Source organism: Eschrichtius robustus, chromosome 2, assembly GCF_028021215.1.
Source record: "Eschrichtius robustus isolate mEscRob2 chromosome 2, mEscRob2.pri, whole genome shotgun sequence".
Lineage (NCBI taxonomy): Eukaryota > Metazoa > Chordata > Mammalia > Artiodactyla > Eschrichtiidae > Eschrichtius > Eschrichtius robustus.
The window spans coordinates 1,829,703-1,848,568 of record NC_090825.1 but is presented as its reverse complement, the minus strand read 5'-3'; positions in this window follow the sequence as shown (position 1 = coordinate 1,848,568).

Below are 18,866 nucleotides of genomic sequence, written 5' to 3'. Positions count from 1 at the left end.
CAAAGGAGTAAAGAGTGAAATGAAAAACTAAAACCTCCTAAAAGTGAAGCGAAAGCTACAAGTATGTTAGATGAGTCAACATCATAAGCAAACTTTTCAAAGTTTGGGCTTCAGGGGGATTTAAATTTCTGGGCATATATCCTTAGGAAATGAACTCACTATCTCAAAGAGATATCTGTACCCCTATGTTCATTGCAGCACTGCTCACAATAGCCAAGACATGGAAGCAACCTGAGTGTCCATCGACAGAGGAATGGATAAAGAAGATGTGGGATATACGTATACACATCTATATGTATATGACTCGGCCATAAAAAGAAGGGAACCCTGCCATTTTTGACATCATGGATGGACCTTGAGGGCATTGTAGTAAATGAAATAAGTCAAATAGAGAAAGACAAATACCTATGACCTCACTTACGTGTGGAATCTAAAAAAGCTAAACTCACAGGAACAGTAGATTGGTGGTTGCCAGGGGCTGGGGATTCAGGGAAATGAGTGAAGGTGATCAAAGGTATAAAATTCCAGTTTTAAGAAGAATAAGTTCTAGCAATGTAAGGTGCAGCATGGTAGCTACAGTTAATGATACTGTGTTTTATATTTGAAAGTTACTAAGAGAGTAGATTTTTAAAGTTCTCACCACACATACAACACACACAACTATGTGAGGCAAAAGGTGTTAACTAACCTTATTTTGGTAATTGTTTTGCAATACATACATATGTCAAATCATTATGTTGTACACCTTGAACTTACACAATGTTATATGTCAATTATATCTCAATAAAGCTGGAAAAAATGTGGGCTTGTGACACACTTCGTTTTAAAGAAGGAACACTTTGCTCGCAGGGAAGGCAGTTTACCTGCAGCCCCACGTAAGTTGATGAACCTTCTACTGGTTCCAGTGTTCTGCTAATCTGAGCTGAAAATCTGCTCATTCCCCAATGCACATACTTGCTTGAGGCTTTGGGGATGTCCTGTGTATAAGTGAGGGTGTGACCTCTGCCACAGACTGTGGTCCCTGGAAATGGTAGGCACTAGCCTTCCGGCTGCCAAGTTAATGTGGGGATCTCTTCATACATGAGAAAAATGGGCAATGTTTACATCATCCTGAAATATAACAATGTATCTATTAGATAAGATTAGTGTTACATTTGTTTTCAAAACTTATTCTGATGGATACAAATAAAATCAAATTGAGTTATTAAGGAGTCTTGGGCAATAATGTTCAAAGGGCAGACTATTTATTAGGAAGGACAAGTGTGAGGAGATGGAGATTGCCTTTTGAATGTCAGTAATTCTCGGGAAGGGATGCCAAGTCCCTTACATCCAGCAGAGCCTTATATGCTCACGGTTTGAATCCTGTATTGCAGACACACGTCTGGTTGTGGGTTAGCTCTATCCTTCAGGAGTTTCTCTCTTACATATTTTTGCCTAGCTGTTTTCCCCCCTCTTGCTTCTTTTTTTTTATTCTCCTCTTTTTTACAGATTTTCATTTGTCCACATCAAACTGCTTATTACTTTGGAGCAATGTTTGTTGTTGCTGTTTATTCAAATTGCTTAAATTCTTAATCTCTCTTTAAGCTATTCTGCTGGTATTCTATTTAATTTTAAACAATCTACCTATTGAATTAAAGCATTTTCGTGCTTTCATCCAAGTTGATGGTGAGAATCCCTGAGTAGAATGATCTCAGAAGTTGTCTCTCAGATTTTTCCTAATTGTTACAATCTTGGTCAGACCACTGAGATGAAAGAAACACATGGAAATTTTGTGTCCCCAGCCCCTGGGAAGGAAGGAAGAGTCTAGGGTGATTCCTGGTTTCTGGTTTTGTATCCGGATAGAGGGTGATGCCTTCAAGGAAGCAAGGGAGTTCCAGAAGGGGCGTGCTTCCAAGGAAGACTGGGATTTGCCTTTGGACATGTTGAGCTTACATGCTTGGGGCAAGGTCCAGTGGGCATGTCTAGAGCTGGGGTTGGGGACAAGGAGTACATCTGGAATTTACTGGGGGCAGGAGGAGCAGGAGCCGTGGAGACGGTCTCAGGGATCCAAGGAGAGCCTGTGTGTCCAGTGATTGAATCGTGTGAATCATGGCTCAGACTTCCCTTTGGACTTTGTATAGATCTGTCTTTAGGGGAATAATTTCCTGGGTTATGGCAACGAGTGTAGAATGTTTGATGATAAGTCAAGTGCTGTAGGAAGATGATAAGAGCATCCGATGAGATGTTCTACCTTACTAATTACTAATTTTGTTTCCAAGAAGTCATAGTTGTCATGCCCTCTGCCCACACAAATACAGATTCCCCACTGAATGATGACCGGGAGGATGAGGGGACTCTGCTGTTCACTGCCCCTCTGTGTGTCTTTGGTAACACCCAGCTGTTTCCGTAAGCCCACAGAGAAGGCTTAGGTGGGAACAAGCTTGTCCTTCCCTCCAGAAGTGACCTGCTTCATCGCATCTGATCACACTTGAGAAGCAAAGTGGTTGATTCGGCTCCTCGCCTGCTGATTGTGCTCTGAGGGTGTCTCAGGTGGGAAACTCAGCCCTCGGGTTTTGACAACAATCATTTTAAATATATATATATATTTTTTGTGTTGAAGAACAACCGGAAAAGTTGACCCCTTCCCCTGGAATTCCTGAGGCAGAAGGGAGGTCTCAGTTGCTTTTGGAACTGGACTGCAGTCAGTATTTGCTTAAGGCCTATGGGTACCTCAGATGAGTTTATTCCATGGGGTGGATCAGGGGGCCCCTTGCTAGGACTTGGGTGGCTTGTAGCCAGAAGGAGGAAATGGAGCTTGCCTAAACAGGGAGCTAGGATCAATGACCTCCCGCGTTTAAGTAGGTTGAATTTTTCCACTTTGGAGGATTTCCTTCTTCTTCTTCTTCAAATTTGAATACTTCAATCAACATAACTGACATCTTCAGTCAGTTTTGCCTCAGCAGGGTTGGAAAGGGGGTGCTTGGGTTGGCAGAGCCTGTTTTCTTCTGTTCTCTAATCTCCACAAGCCGCTGAGCCTCTGACATAAGTAATATGCATATATCAGGAGCTGAACAACTGCAACTCCTGAGCCCTACACCCCAACCGCATTGCTTCCCCAGAGTCTCCCAGACTCTTCCGTCCAGATAATGCATTTCTCTAATCTGACCACAGGTGACTCTCTTGATAAAGCTTTGACTGTTGCACATCAATTTGTTACAGAAGTTTGAAAACTTTAAGATTTTTTCAATTTAATTTATCACTTATTATCTTAAGAATGTCAGTGGAAAACCAGATTGAGATTTTTAACCACAGAGAGAAATATTTACTTTGAGTTTCTACCATCTGCCATCCAGCCTGGTTTTTAGGTCAGTTTCCCCCAAACACACTCTGAGACTAGGACTTGCCGGCAGTGATTCAGGAATGACTCCCAGGGTGTGGGGAATAGGAAGACACCATGCAAGAACCAGCCTCAGGCTGATCCCACAAGCGGCCCTGGAGGGGAAGTCGGGCTTCCAAGTTTCTCCCCCCTTGGCCCCGGAGGAGAGCTGGGCTTCCCTCCTCTGCGTCAGCACCATGGACAGAGGTCTGCACTGGGCGTTGGGGTGGTCATTTGGGCACAGTGGCTTCAATAGCCCATGGAAAGTCCGCCAAAGAGCACTTCCGATGCAGGCAGTTAAAGTGAGGACACATATAGTAGACACATGCTATTCTCTCAAGAAAGCTTTGGGAGAAATGATAGAATGAGTGAGTGAATAGTCTTTTGAGCATAATGACAATTATATTCAGGACAAGTTCAGCAAGTACTCCACAGCTTTCAATTCTAAAAATTCATTTCATTGGGGACTAAGGTATCACTACAGGAAAGACATTAATTTATGTTGTTGATACATCTTAGTTGATAAATGGACGTTTCTCATATTATAGAAAATGCTTTTGTGATTTTACTAAGATGATAAATATTTCTTTAAAATTTTTCAAAATGATCTTGATTGTATGATCATACTCATAAATAAACATAATTTGTGTTTCTTTGATCACAAGAATGCATATGGAAAAACACACAATGATGCTAAAAAGTTGGTCAATATACTGTGCTGGTATTTTTGGTACATCTCAACTCAGTATAAATTGGAAATTTTGTGGTAATATTTGCCTCAAAGCAAATTTTCTTCTGGCTCAAACCAATTGTTTTTATAGTGGAAGGAAGATCATGGCAGTGAAGAGAATGGGGCCAGTTATAGGTGAGCAATTTTTTCCCCCATATAAAGGGTCTACCTTTGACTGCAAAGTATGGAGTACGAAGAGCCGGGTCATGCCTAATGAGGCAGAATCTGGGGAAGAAGACACAGAAATATGGAAACTCCAGGAAAAGCCACGCTGCTACCTATCTCCCTAGGAACCCTTCTTATCTCTGTGACTGGCTCCTTTCAACATCTTTCCTTTCTTTTAGCCTCTGAAGAGATGAAAATTTATCCCAGTATTTTAAAAGGAAAACAATTGCTTTTAAATACCATAACTGCCTTCAATCTTATAATCTTCCATCTTTCAGCTTTTGTCTAAGAAATACATATTATATTCATGGTTTACAAATGATTTTCTTGATATTCTCTGAAGTTATATTCATAAAAATGTAAAGATTTGGCATGTCATATTCCTAAAGGGAAAATTCAATATGCACATTTTAACACATCTAAAAAATGGGTATGTTACTAGGTGTCTTAAATCCTTTTGTGGAAAAAAGTGTGGCATAAATAAATACACACATCAAGACATAAATAAACACTTCTGAGCTATTTCTTGTTCAGTGTTGGGGGTTTTCCGTGCCTTGTGGGCCCACCCAGCTCATGGCAGCTGCCAGCTGCTACATCTCGTGCCCAAGGGGGTGGTCTTGCCTTTTTGGGGTGCTGTAGTATTACGCAGCCACCCAGCTCACTTCACAAGTGGTGTAGGTGCCACTCCAGCCCTGGGCAAAAGTCTCAGGGCTAACTGTACATTTTGGCTGTGGCACTGCCATTCATCCAGATAGGATGTCTTTTCAGTGCTGTTTACTTAGAAGAGCATGGGAACTATTATAAAACTTGATCAAATCCGGTTAATGGAATTTATAGACAGAATTAGGGGGATTATCCAAATGCCCCTGATTCTCACAGAGATGTTTTCTCACTGTAGAATGAAACAATCTACTCAAACACTCAGAGGGGTCTCTTTGTTCAGGCCAAGTCTGGGCTTAAACCGACAGACTGGGGAAGAGGCTGGCTCAAGTGTTGTGACCTGGGGATGCTTAAGAGACACCTCAGTGCATTGCTGATGAGCAGCTGCCTCAGCGGTCAGGGACCCAGACTCTGGAGCCAGGCTGCCCACGTTCCTCTGCTGAGAGGCTTCAGGACCTTGGACAAGGCAGGAACTGCTCTCTGCCTCAGTCTCCCCTCCGTGGAACCAGGTGGTGATCAAACCTACTGCATAGGGTTGTTATGAAGATCAGGGGAGCAGACCTGCCCAGGGCTAAGAACAGGACCCTGCACCTGGGCTCCATGTGTGTTTTCAGTAAGTCCACCAGGGGCGTGGGTTGGCTGTACCAGATCTTGGACGCTGCCAGGGTAAAGCAGGATGAGGAACAAACATGGTCTGTGCCCTCACAACCACCCGTGGCTCAGCAGGAGGCCCTGGAGGTCTCAGAGTCAGGTTCTTTATTCAGAAAATCAGAGATGGTCCCAGAGACCCCAAGCTTAGTGCAGAAATCAGAGGTGAAGTGAGCAAAGAACTCCACAGTTAGCCTGGGCTTAGGAAGCAGTAGAACAGACCCTGTCACATCCTTGATTTCATCATACCTGGCTTTTGGTGGGTGTAAGAAGAAAAAAAGGGGGCCTATGATCTTCAGAGAAAGTCCTTATGGAAAAATGTCCCAGGGTTTTTGAAAAAGTCTGAAATATTCTGCAAAACAGCAGAAGTGCAGAAATACGATGCTGTCATTGTGACAAAGTGAAGGGTGGTTTCGACTCACCTGTCAGGACCAAGTGCCTGCCTTCCACGCATTTTCATGTGGGTGCGCCTGCGGGGAGGGGCAAGAGGGGACCCTGACCCTCGTCAGCCTGGAGGAAGCCATGAGGAGGTCAGGATGGAAGGTGTGTCAGCAAAATATGAGCCCAACTTGTCCTCTGTTATTACAGGAAAAGCCAAAGGTGGGAAGTCATAAGGAGGCAGATTCCAACATGGGAGTTTAGAAAATGCATATTTTCTTTCCAACAATCTGAGCTCCCACAGAGGAATGGTGGAGAGATTCCAGCCACGTCATGCCAGGCGTGACGCTGGTGACAGCTTCTGTTGGCCTTTCCTCCCTGCTGGAGAGCTGCTCTGCAGATCTTTGTGAGCAGGGATTAGCATACTTTATTTGAAGTTGCAAACTGATATTTTGCTTTGGACATAACTCTAAGTTTTCTGTCCTTCCAGCCTTCGCAACTGTGGGTTGGGATCGTGAGGCGGCCATTTAATAATCACCTGCTTCGTGGTACCGATGAACCATCTGCTTCCCCAAAACTCGGCTTATTCTTTTTTGTAGTTTATGTCCAAGAATGGATGGCAAGACTCATCACTTATGATGATGTTAAACCATAATGTTTCCTTTTTTTAATGAAGACTGAAAAATTCATGCAAATTTACACTTGTTTACAAGTGGATTGAATATTATGATAATACATTTCAATGCCTCCAAATTATGTCGAGTGTTTATAAACAGTTCCATCACTTGCACTGTTTTGCCAATAAAATAAAATGTTGGTTTCACAGAAATAACATTTTTAATGTTGAGGTAAAGAGAACCACTTTTGAATTTTGATATTCACAAACTTCAGACTGTCCAGAGCTGAAATCACAGTCTGAGCCCTAAACCGTGTGTCTCCATGGACATGCTCCTTGCCCCTGAGTTTTCTGGTCTGTGGTCCTGACCCTGCTGACAACCACTGCCAGGCAAGATTCCCGGTGGGAAGACGCCAGGAGCTGGATCCATGGTCCCCACTTCCCACCCACCGCCTTGCCATCACCTCAGTTGGAGTTTAATTGGAGAGCTCACATCAGTTTGGAAATCTTTTTCCTTTACATCTATGCATTTCTTAAAATCAACAGCAGGTGTGAATGGTACCTAAATAATTCTCTGACGTTACTGAAAATCGTCATAATTTGGATAGCTAAAATTCAGAGAAAAATTAAAAACTTGCATATTCTTAAAGAATGAAAGAATCCATATTTAAAAAGCTTAAAGTACTTGCTGAATAAGTTTCTCTGTTAATTAGTGATTCACACTCACAGAAAATCAAGTGGTCACAAATAACAAATGCTGGAGAGGGTGTGGAGAAAAGGGAACCCTCATGCACTGTTGGTGGGAATGTAAGTTGATACAGCCACTATGGAGAACAGTATGGAGGGTCCTTAAAAAACTAAAAATAGAATTACCATATGACCCAGCAATCTCACTACTGGGCATACACCCAACGAAAACCATAATTCAAAAAGCCACATGCACCCCAATGCTCATTGCAACACTATTTACAATAGCCAAGGCATGGAAGCAACCTAAATGTCCATCAACTGGTGAATGGATAAAGAAGATGTGGTGTATATATACAATGGAATATTATTCAACTGTATAAAGAACGAAATAATGCCATTTGCAACAACATGGATGGACCTAGAGATTGTCATACTAAGTGAAGTAAGTCAGAGAAAGACAAATATCATATGATATCACTTATATGTAGAATCTTAAAAAATGGGGGGTGGGGAGGGATAAATTACGATATTGAGATGAACAGATACACACTACTATGCATAAAATAGGTAAACAACAAAGTCTTACTGTGTAGCACAGGGAACCATATTCAATATCCTGTAATAAACCATAATGGAAAAGAATCTGAAAAAGAATATATATCACTTTCTGTATACTGGAAACTAACATGACATTGTAAACCAACTATAACTAAAAAAAAAAAAAAAAAAGAAGAAAATCAATTGGTCTGAGAAATATGGAGATTATAATTTGCTTCAGGAGGGCGTGGGATTGCCCTAAATATCAGCTGTATCTGTTTACAGACAACTCACCATGGACTGAAACAGGTGTTCCTGCTGATTATAAAGCTCCAGGTGATCTGGGGGCATGGGTTCATCTTGGACAGTTCCAGAGCTCAGGGAGATTTTTCTCATGTTTTTTGGTATTTCTGCACATAGGGATGGGAGTGAACACAGACTTTGCTGGACCTGATGCTCAGGATGATCCAGAAGGATTCACACCTCTCAGCTGGCTATTTGGAATTTGCAGAAGAGCTGCTATCAGGCTTGTGTCACTCAACACCACACGTTTTACAGTGATAACTCCATTGACAAAATTTGATCCCAGAGATTTCTGCCACTGACCTCAGCTGCTAGAGAGGTGGTGTCTTGACCTGCAAGGTGATAGGGCACATACAGACCTGAGCTGTGCCCCCATCTGGCCACTCCACCGGCCAGGGCTCAGCTCTTAGTGGTAATATGGAGACATTAGACCATTTTTCAGTGGTTCTCTTGAGAAATACGGGGGACTCAACAGTGATTATTATTACCCACTTCCTCTGTGGCAGGCGCTGTTCTAGACCCAGGGACACATCAGTAAACGACATACAAGAAAACTCCTGTCCTGGTCACACTCACACATTAGACTCAAAACCACCAGCAACCTCTGGATGCAGGAGGGTGCTTCTCTCTCACGACATTCAGTTCACAATCACAGTGGCCTTTCAATTCATAAAGTTCCTAAGATTATTTTCTGATTATGAAGGGGATGGTCTCATTTTTCCTAATCATCAGTGTCACGAATGGTGGGTGTGTGCTGTTTGCTCCTGGCAGGATGTCACAGCCCACTTGTTTCTATTTTTCTACCAGTTCTTGATACTGTACTTTAGAACCTGCTAGTTCTACAGAATTATTACAGTTTTAACACTTATATAAATGGCATTATTTTTCAAGATTGACTTGAGTTGTTTTATTATTTTATATATGATACAAGAATTACTAGACCTTAATCCATTGCACCACATGTATTGTCAACTGCCAGTCTTTTTCCATGATACCTCCTCTCTTTTTTTAAAATTTAATTTTATTTATTTTTTACACAGCAGGTTCTTATTAGTGATCTATTTTATACATATTAGTGTGTACATGTCAGTCCCAATCTCCCAATTCATCACACCACCACCACCACCCTGCCCCACTTTCCCCCCTTGGTGTCCATACGTTTGTTCTCCACATCTGTGTCTCTATTTCTGCCTTGCAAACCAGTTTATCTGTACCATTTTTCTAGATTCCACATATATGCATTAATATATGATATTTGTCTTTCTCTTTCTGAATTACTTTACTCTGTATGACAGTCTCTTGGTCCATACACGTCTCTACAAAAGACCCAATTTTGTTCCTTTTTATGGCTAATATTCCATTTTATATAGGTACCATATCTTCTTTATCCATTCGTCTGTCAATGGACATTTAGGTTGCTTCCATGACCTAGCTATTGTAAATAGTGCTGCAATGAACATTGGGGTGCATGTGGCTTTTTGAATTATGGTTTTTGCTGGGTAAATGCCCAGTAGTGGGATTGTTGGGTCATATGGTAATTCTATTTTTAGTTTTTTAAGGAACCTCCATACGGTTCTCCATAGTGCCTGTATCAATTTACATTCCCACCAACAGTGCAAGAGGGTTCGCTTTTCTCCACACCCTCTCCAGCATTTGTTGTTTGTAGATTTTCTGATGATGCCCATTCTAACTGGTGTGAGGGGATACCTCATTGTAGTTTTGATTTGCATTTCTCTAATAATTAGTGATGTTGAGCAGCTTTTCATGTGCGTCTTGGCCATCCGTAGGTCTTCTTTGGAGAAATGTCTATTTAGGTCTTCTGCCCATTTTTTGATTGGGTTGTTTGTTTTTTTAAATATTGAGCTGCGTGAGCTGTTTATATATTTTGGAGATTAATACTTTGTCCGCTGTTTCATTTGCAAATATTTTCTCACATTCTGAGGGTTTTCTTTTTGTCTTGTTTATAGTTTCCTTTGCTATGCAAAAGCTTTTAAGTTTCATTAGGTCCCATTTGTTTATTTTTGTTTTTATTTCCATTACTCTAGGAGGTGGGTCAAAAAAGATCTTGCTGTGATTTATGTCAAAGAGTGTTCTTCCTATGTTTTCCTCTAAGAGTTTTATAGTGTCTGGTCTTACATTTAGGTCTTTAAGCCATTTTGAGTTTTTTTTGTGTGTGTAGTGTTATGGAGTGTTCTAATTTCATTCTTTTACATGTAGCTGTCCAGTTTTCCCAGCACCACTTATTGAAGAGACTGTCTTTTCTCCATTTTATATCCTTGCCTCCTTTGTCATAGATTAGTTGACTATAGGTGTGTGGGTTTATCTCTGGGCTTTCTCTCCTGTTCCATTGATCTGTATTTCTGTTTTTGTGCCAGTACCATTTTGTCTTGATTACTGTAGCTTTGTAGTATAATCTGAAGTCAGGGAGTCTGATTCCTCCGGCTCCATTTTTTTCCCCACAAGATTTCTTTGGCTATTCAGGGTCTTTTGTTTCTTCATACAAATTTTAAGACTTTGTGTTCTAGTTCTGTAAAAAATGACATTGGTAATTTGATAGTGATTGCATTGAACCTGTAGATTGCTTTGGGTAGTATAGTCATTTTCACAATATTGATTCTCCAATCCAAGAACATGGTCTATCTCTCCATTTGTTTGTGTCATCTTTGATTTCTTTCATCAGTGTCTTATAGTTTTCTGAGTACAGGTCTTTTACCTCCTTAGGTAGGATTACCCCTAGGTATTTTATTCTTTTTGTTACAATGGTGAATGTGATTATTTCCTTAATTTCTCTTTCTGATCTTTCGTTGTTAGTGTATGGGAATGCAAGAGATTTCTGTGCATTAATTTTGTATCCTGCAAAATATCCTGTATTTGCCTTTATTACATTGGAGTACGTTCCCTCTATGCTCACTTTCTGGATTGTTTTTGTCATAAATTGGTGTTGAATTTTGTCAAAAGCTTTTTCTGCATCTATTGAGATGATCATATGGTTTGTATTCTTCAGTTTGTTAATATGGTGTATCACATTGATTGATTTGCGAATATTGAAGAATTCTTGCATCCCTGGGATAAATCCCACTTGATCAGGGTGTATGATCATTTTAATGTGTTGTTGGATTCTGTTTGCTGGTATTTTGTTGAGGATTTTTGCATCTATGTTCATCAGTGATATTGATATGTAATTTTCTTTTTTTGTAGTATCTCTCTCTGCTTTTGGTATTAGGGTGATGGTGGCCTTGTAGAATGAGTTTGGGAGTGTTCCTTCCTTTGCAACTTTTTGGAAGAGCTTGAGAAGGATGAGTGTTAGCTCTTCTCTAAATGTTTTATAGAATTCACCTGTGATGCCATCTGGTCCTGGACTTTTGTTTGTTGGAAGATTTTTAATCATGGTTTCATGTCATTACTTGTGATTGGTCTGTTCATATTTTCTATTTCTTCCTGATTCAGTCTTGGAAAGTTATACCTTTCTAAGAATTTGTCCATTTCTTCCAGGTTGTCCATTTTATTGGCATAGAGTTGCTTGTAGTAGTCTCTTATGATGCTTTGTATTTCTGCGGTGTCTGTTGTAACTTCTGCTTTTTCATATCTAATTTTATTGATTTGAGTCCTCTCCTTTTTTTTCTTGATGAGTCTGGCTAAAGCTTTTTCAATTTTATTTATCTTCTCAAAGAACCAGGTTTTAGTTTTATTGATTTGCTTTTGTTTTCTTTGTTTCTATTTCATTTATTTCTGCTCTGATCTTTATGTTTTCTTTCCTTCGACTAACTTTGGGTTTTGTTTGTTCTTCTCTCTCTTGTTCCTTTAGGTGTAAGGTTAGATTTTTTATTTGAGATTTTTCTTATTTCTTGAGGTAGGATTGCATTGCTATAAACTTCCCTCTTAGAACTGCTTTTGCTGCATCCCATAGGTTTTGGATCTTCGTGTTTTCGTTGTCATTTGTCTCTAGTATTTTTTGATTTCCTCAGCGATCTCTTGATTATTCAGTAATGTAGTGTTTAGCCTCCATGTGTTTGTGTTTTTACATTTGTTTTCCCTGTAATTGATTTGTAATCTCATAGTGTTGTGGTCGGAAAAGATGCTTGATATGATTTCAATTTTCTTAAATTTACTGAGGCTTGATTTGTGACCCAAGATATGATCTGTCCTAGAGAAAGTTTCATGTGTGCTTGAGAAGAAAGTTTAATCTGCTGTTTTCCTGGAATGTCCTATAAATATCAATTAAATCTACCTGGTCTATTGTGTCAGTTAAACCTTGTGTTTCCTTATTAATTTTCTGTATGGATGATCTGTCCATTGGTGTAAGTGAGGTGTTAAAGTCCCCTGCTATTATTGTGTTACTGTCAATTTCCTCTTTTATAACTGTTAGCATTTGCCTTATGTATTGAGGTGCTCCTATGTTGGGTGCATACATATTTATAATTGTTATATCTTTTTCTTGGGTTGATCCCTTGATCATTATGTAGTGCCTTTCCTTTTCTCTTGTAACATTCTTTATTTTAAGGTCTATTTTATCTGATATGAGTATTGCTACTCCAGCTTTCTTTTGATTTCCATTTGCATGGAATATCTTTTTCCATCCCCTCACTTTCAGTATGTATGTGTCCCTAGGTCTGAAGTGGGTCTCTTGTAGACAGTATATATATGGTTCTTGTTTTTCTATCCGTTCAGCAAGCCTGTGTCTTTTGGTTGAAGCATTTAATCCATTCTCATTTAAGGTAATTATTGGTATCCATGTTCTTATTACCATTTTCTTAATTGTTTTGAGTTTGTTTTTCTAGGTCCTTTTCTTCTCTTGTGATTCTCACTTAGAGAAGTTCCTTTAGCACTTGTTTTAGATCTGGTTTGGTGGTGCTAAATTCTCTTAGCTTTTCTTGTCTGTAAAGCTTTTGATTTCTCTGTCGAATCTGAATGAGATCCTTGCTCACACCTGTGTGTGGACTGTCAAATCTGAATGAGATCCTTGCTGGGTAGAAAAATCTTGGTTGTAGGTTCTTCCCTTTCATCACTTTAAATATATCGTGCCACTCACTTCTGCTTGTAGAGTTTCTGCTGAGAAATCAGCTGTTAACTTTATTGGAGTTCCCTTGTATGTTATTTGTCATTTTTCCTTTGTTGCTTTTAATAATTTTTCTTTGTCTTTAATTTTTGTCAGTTTGATTACTATATGTCTCTGCATGTTTCTTCTTGGTTTTAACCTGCCTGGGACTCTCTGTGCTTCCTGAACTTGGGTGGCTATTTCCTTTCCCATGTTAGGGAAGTTTTCAACTATAATCTCTTCAAATATTTTCTCAGTACCTTTCTTTTTCTCTTCTCCTTCTGGGACCACTATAATGTGAATGTTGTTGCATTTAGTGTTGTCCCAGAGGTCTCTTAAGCTGTCTTCATTTCTTTTCATTCTTTTTTCCTTATTCTGTTCCGTGGCAGTGAATTCCACCATTCTGTCTTCCAGGTCACGTATCTATTCTTCTGTCTTAGTTATTGTGTTATTGATTCCTTCTAGTGTATTTTTCATTTCAGTTATTGTATTGTTCATCTCTGTTTGTTTGTTCTTTTATTCTTCTAGGTGTTTGTTCTTTAATTCTTCTAGGTCTTTGTTAAGCATTTCTTGCATCTTCTTGATCTTTGCCCCCATTCTTTTTCCTAGGTCCTGGATCATATTCACTATAATTATTCTGAATTCTTTTTCTGTAAGGTTGCCTATCTATCTCCACTTCATTTAGTTGTTTTTCTGGGGTTTTATCTTGTTCCTTCATCTGGTACATAGTCCTCTGCCTTTTCATTTTGTCTGTCTTTCTGTGAATGTGGTTTTTGTTCCACAGGCTGCAGAATTGTAGTTCTTCTTGCTTCTTCTGTCTGCCCTCTGGTGGCTGAGACTATCTAAGAGGCTTGTGCAAGCTTCCTGATAGGAGGGACTGGTGGTGGGTAGAGCTGGGTGTTGCTCTGGTGGGTAGAACTCAGTAAAACTTTAATCCGCTTGTCTGCTGATGGGTGGGGCTGGGTTCCCTCCCTGTTGGTTTTTGGCCTGAGGCAACCCAGCACTGGAGTCTATGCAGCTCTTTGGTGGGGCTAATGGCCGACTCTGAGAGGGCTCAAGCCAAGGAATACTTCCCAGAACTTCTGCTGTCAGTGTCCTTGTCTCCGTGGTGAGTCACAGTCAGCCCCCGCCTCTGCAGGAGACCCTCCAACACTAGCAGGTAGGTCTGGTTCAGTCTCCCATGGGGCCACTGCTCCCTCCCCTGGCTCCTGATGCGCATGCTACTTTGTGCATGCCCTCCAAGAGTGTAGTCTCTGCTTCCCCCAGTCCTGTCAAAGTCCCACAGTCAAATCCTACCAGCCTTCAAAATCTGATTCTCTAGGAATTCCAATTCCTTGTCCCATTGCCAGACCCCCAGGTTGGGAAGCCTGACATGGGGCTTCACTCCAGTGGGTAGACCTCTATGGTATAATTGTTCTCCAGTTTGTGAGTCACCCACCCAGTGACCATGGAATTTGATTTTATTGTGATTGTGCCCCTCCTACTCTCTCATTGCAGCTTCTCCCCTGTCCTTGGATGTGGGGCATCTTTTTTGGTGATTTCCAGTGTCCTGTCAAGGAGTGTTCAGCAGTTAGTTGTGATTCTGGTGCTCTCGCAAGGAGTCTACCTCCTCTCTTTTTTAAGTTACTGTCATCATTAAATCTCTCTGTCCCTTGACTCCAGGGACATTTCCACATGAGTGTTTTTGTTGGACATATGTGTGGTATGTGGTCTGAACCCTGGCATTATCTGAGTACATGTGTGTTTACCAGAAAGATGAACAGCTTTTTTGGGGATGAACAGACTCTTTGGGACTATGGTTTAACCCCCCAGATTGGAAGATTTGCCATATTTCCTTCTGGCATCTGTTACAGATTAAAAAATCTGAGATAAGGTCATTTTTATCTGCTCAGAAAAAGATAATATGCAATATTTTATTTTTCTTCCTAGGAAAATGATAGCAGTTTCCCTTTATCTTATCATCTGAAAGAGTTATCAGGAAACAGCCAAATGCATATTGGTCATTATTCACATGTTGGTGACTGGAATGCTCTTGAAATCTAAGAAATTTGGCCTTTGGTTCAAAATGATGGTGGTTTTCTTCTATTTTTTCCTTCATGGTTGTTTCTGTATGTTTCATTCTCTCTTCCTTGGTGAATCAGTGAGGATATATTGACAGAACATAACTGATGATTTGCCTAAAAGTGGCTTTAATAAATAGGGCTTTATGTGTCTCCCAAGGCAGGTCTGGGGCAATGGCTCAAGGATGCATTCAGGACCCCAGGTTCCCGTACTTACCTGACACCCAGTCAAGAGGTGCCTTGGTGTTGGAGGGTCCACTCCTGTCCAGTTCCTCTGTGCTTCCCCTGGTGTGAGAAGCTGCCTCATGAGTCAGGGAGCCCATGAGTTCCTGCCCCTACTGTGGCCACTGTAGCATCTCCCAGGATTCCTCTACCCAAGGGCTGGCCATGCTGACCCAAAGGATGGTGGAGGGGTGACTGTTGGAGAGGGTGTCTCAAGTTCAGAAGTGCAAGCTGGGCTACTCATGTGTGTGGACAGATCATGGGTGGAGGAGAGAAGATGGGCTGTGGGCCATGGCCAGCCCTCACGGGGCCACCAGCTCTGGTTATGCTCTGTTTCCACTGCTAATGAAGTTGCATTGGCCAAGCAGTAGAATAAACCCTTTTTTCTGTTTTTCTTTGTTATCAAAAGTGTTGATTTGATTTATAACTTTTACATATTGAGACACATGAGGTATAAGCAGTATGTTCATACTGGCTAGCAAGACCCAACTCTTACCTTTTCACACATTTTGCGAATAATTGGCAGCTTGATATTGGCCAGGAGCACTTCTATTATGGAAACTGACAAAACACCAGAAATCAGGTATTCTCCTTAGAGAACTGGTTGTTAGCCTTTACCAGCCGACCACTGCCCGAGGCCCCCTTTCTCCTCTTTCTCCAGCTGCACACATTAGGGCTGGCCTGTCAGGGATGTTCTGTGCAAATTTCCCACTGGCTTCTCTTCTCATTGCTGCCTCATGGTCACAGCATGGCTGCTGCAACACCTTCGGCCATCATACCCATGGTCCAGGAAGGAAGAAGGAGGGAACAGAAGGGGAAACACCTGTGTCTTCAAAGGCCTGCACCTCCCAGTAGACTCCTGCTTGTGATTCGCTGGCCATGCCACGTGTCTGTCTTCACTGCAAGGGGGGCTCTGAGCCTGAACTTCTTACTCTCCACCTGACACTTGTGAAGAGAGTCAGGATGACTGGGGAACAGGCCAGACTGCAATGCCTGCTGCAGGGTGCCTACCTCTGGATCACACGTGGACACATGACTCAAGCTATTTCCTTCCCCTACCAGGAATGTGGAGTTGGGACAAAGATTCAGGGACCTGCAGGCTGCCCCCCTGAACTGAGGGGAAGGGCAGGTGAACAGGGGCAGCTGCAGTTTGGTCATTGTCCTCCACAGGCTAGGGTGCAGAGGTGGCCAGACCACAGGCAGAGGGAGGGAAGACGCTCACACCTGTGGGTGGACTGTCATCCACTTCCTGCTGTTGGTCTGTAGTTATGTCTCATGAAGTACCCAGGCCACCCTGGAGCCTTACGGCAAATTACACATTTTAGCTTAATCTAACCTGATTTTGTTTCGGTTATTAGTAATGAAAGTTATTTTAGTTAACTATTTTTTTAAAAATTGAGGCAGATTTTGATTGTCTTTGTATAGAATAAGTTAACTCTTATAAATACTTGGAATTCATCTAAAACTGTTTTATTGTATTAGAAATGTTTTTCACTCTATGCTAAAGAAAGAAGCATACAAAGTAATGGAAGGCATCTGGCATGTCACCAAAGTAAGATGGGGAGTCTCTGCCTCAGAGAAAAATATCTAATTCCCAAAACTTTTCAGGACTATCTTGAAATATTTTGTTAGGAACATCCATGGGCTGCTAACATAGAGGTAAAGTATACATTTTCCATATTTAAAATTAAGACTGGAAGGGAAATTGAGAAACATCATATCTGCCTCTGGGCAAGACTGTCCTGAGTCCGGAAATGTGATGCTTGACAGGCCTCATTAAGATCATGTCCCATCACCCACTCCCACAGCTGCAAGTCAGAGTTTCCATATGTAGGAAGACTCACATCTTGCACAGGTTTGCAATAACTTATCTTTACCTAATGCCATGACAGTTCCAACCACACAAAGGTCACGTGGCACACTTTTAAATCACAATAGGTTAAAATTAATGGTTGTGTTTGACGGAATATACGGTGAGTGGTTTAGATAACAGTGGGTGCTCTGGGGAGGTGACTTCAGGCTGTGGGTGAAGCTGGTAGAGCTGCCTGGAAAGCAGGGGTGTAACCAGGAGAGGGGTGTTCAGCAGAGTCAGAGGGCGAACGTCATGGGGACCACACCTCTCCCAGGAGGATGCGGATGCTGCCCAATGGCACATCTCTCAACAGGAAGCCCGCTCCCACAGAGCCACTGGGAACTGCTAGTCCTCTCCTTTCTCCACCCTCGCCATTCTAAGGGGGTGATGCTAGTTGTTCTGTAGACTTAAGTCACACTTCTTGGGCAGCTCAGTCACTCAGGGCTGTGCCCACCGCAAGGTGCGAGCTGGGAAGGGTGAGGATCCAGACTCTGTGTATCTAGAGCAAGTTCTCCCCAGAGAGAACGTAGATTTCCTTGGACTCCACGATTTGTGTTTTGGGAGCATCCTGGGAGCTCCATCACCTGGGAAATATGATTGGTTTGGAGGACAAATAAGAGAGGAAACTTTGATTGGCAAAGTGGCCCAATACGGAGGAGTCTGAATAATCAGGACCCTCTGTGTGAAGCTGGCATGTTTCTACAAGGCGATCCTGAGGGCAGACTCTCTAAAAGAACCTTGTGTTGGAGGAACTCGTAGAACAAATTCTTGTGTTGTCTAATGATAGCCTGGCCTGGCAATGCAGTTACAGGGGGCTGAACATCTACCCATGATAACAGATTAGACAAAATGAATGGAGGAAAAGGGACATGAGCTTTACCTTTTAGGAGAGTCCTAAATAGACCAACAGAACCAATTTCTAAAACACCGCCACAGCTGTTTAAGTGAGGAATAGAGCCTGTCCTCCTATGTCCCTTTGAGACAAGCTCCCCACCTGCCCCCAGTTGTGCAAACCCAAACCTCTCAGTCCAGTCACTGCCAGGAGGGCAGATGGGCAGAGGCAGCCAGACGAAGGGTGTGTTGGTAAGCTCCACACTTTCATTCCACATGGGCTGTGTGCTTCATCTCAGGTTAGCGGTAGAGACAACTTTTGTTTTATTTTGTTTTGTTTAATATATGAGACAAAGAGGTAGAGATCTGTGGGCACAAAAGTGGGTGGTCTTGAATTCACTGAGGTAGTATCTTAACATGAGATGAACTCCTTCCAAGACAGAAGGCTTTCCAAACAACTTAAGTCAGGGGAGGGAGGATAATTACCTAGTTATACAATGGGAGGCACCTTGTTTCTAGAGAGGAAAGCAGAGGCACAAAGATTTTTATGTGAAACATAGTGTGATGGGACAGAAGACGAGTGTGTGCTACAGAATTTGTGGTCGTAGCCGTGTCTTCTCTGTGGAGGTGAATCCGAAGGCGAGGACTCAGTCGGACATGTTTCAGAAAAGCTTTGGTGCTCATTGTGGCACGTTCAAGGTGGCCATAGATTCTCTGCCCAGCGCCCACTGAGAGGTTTAGTGACCAAAAGAAAGTGGCAGAAGTTATGGGGCCTGGGTGTTAA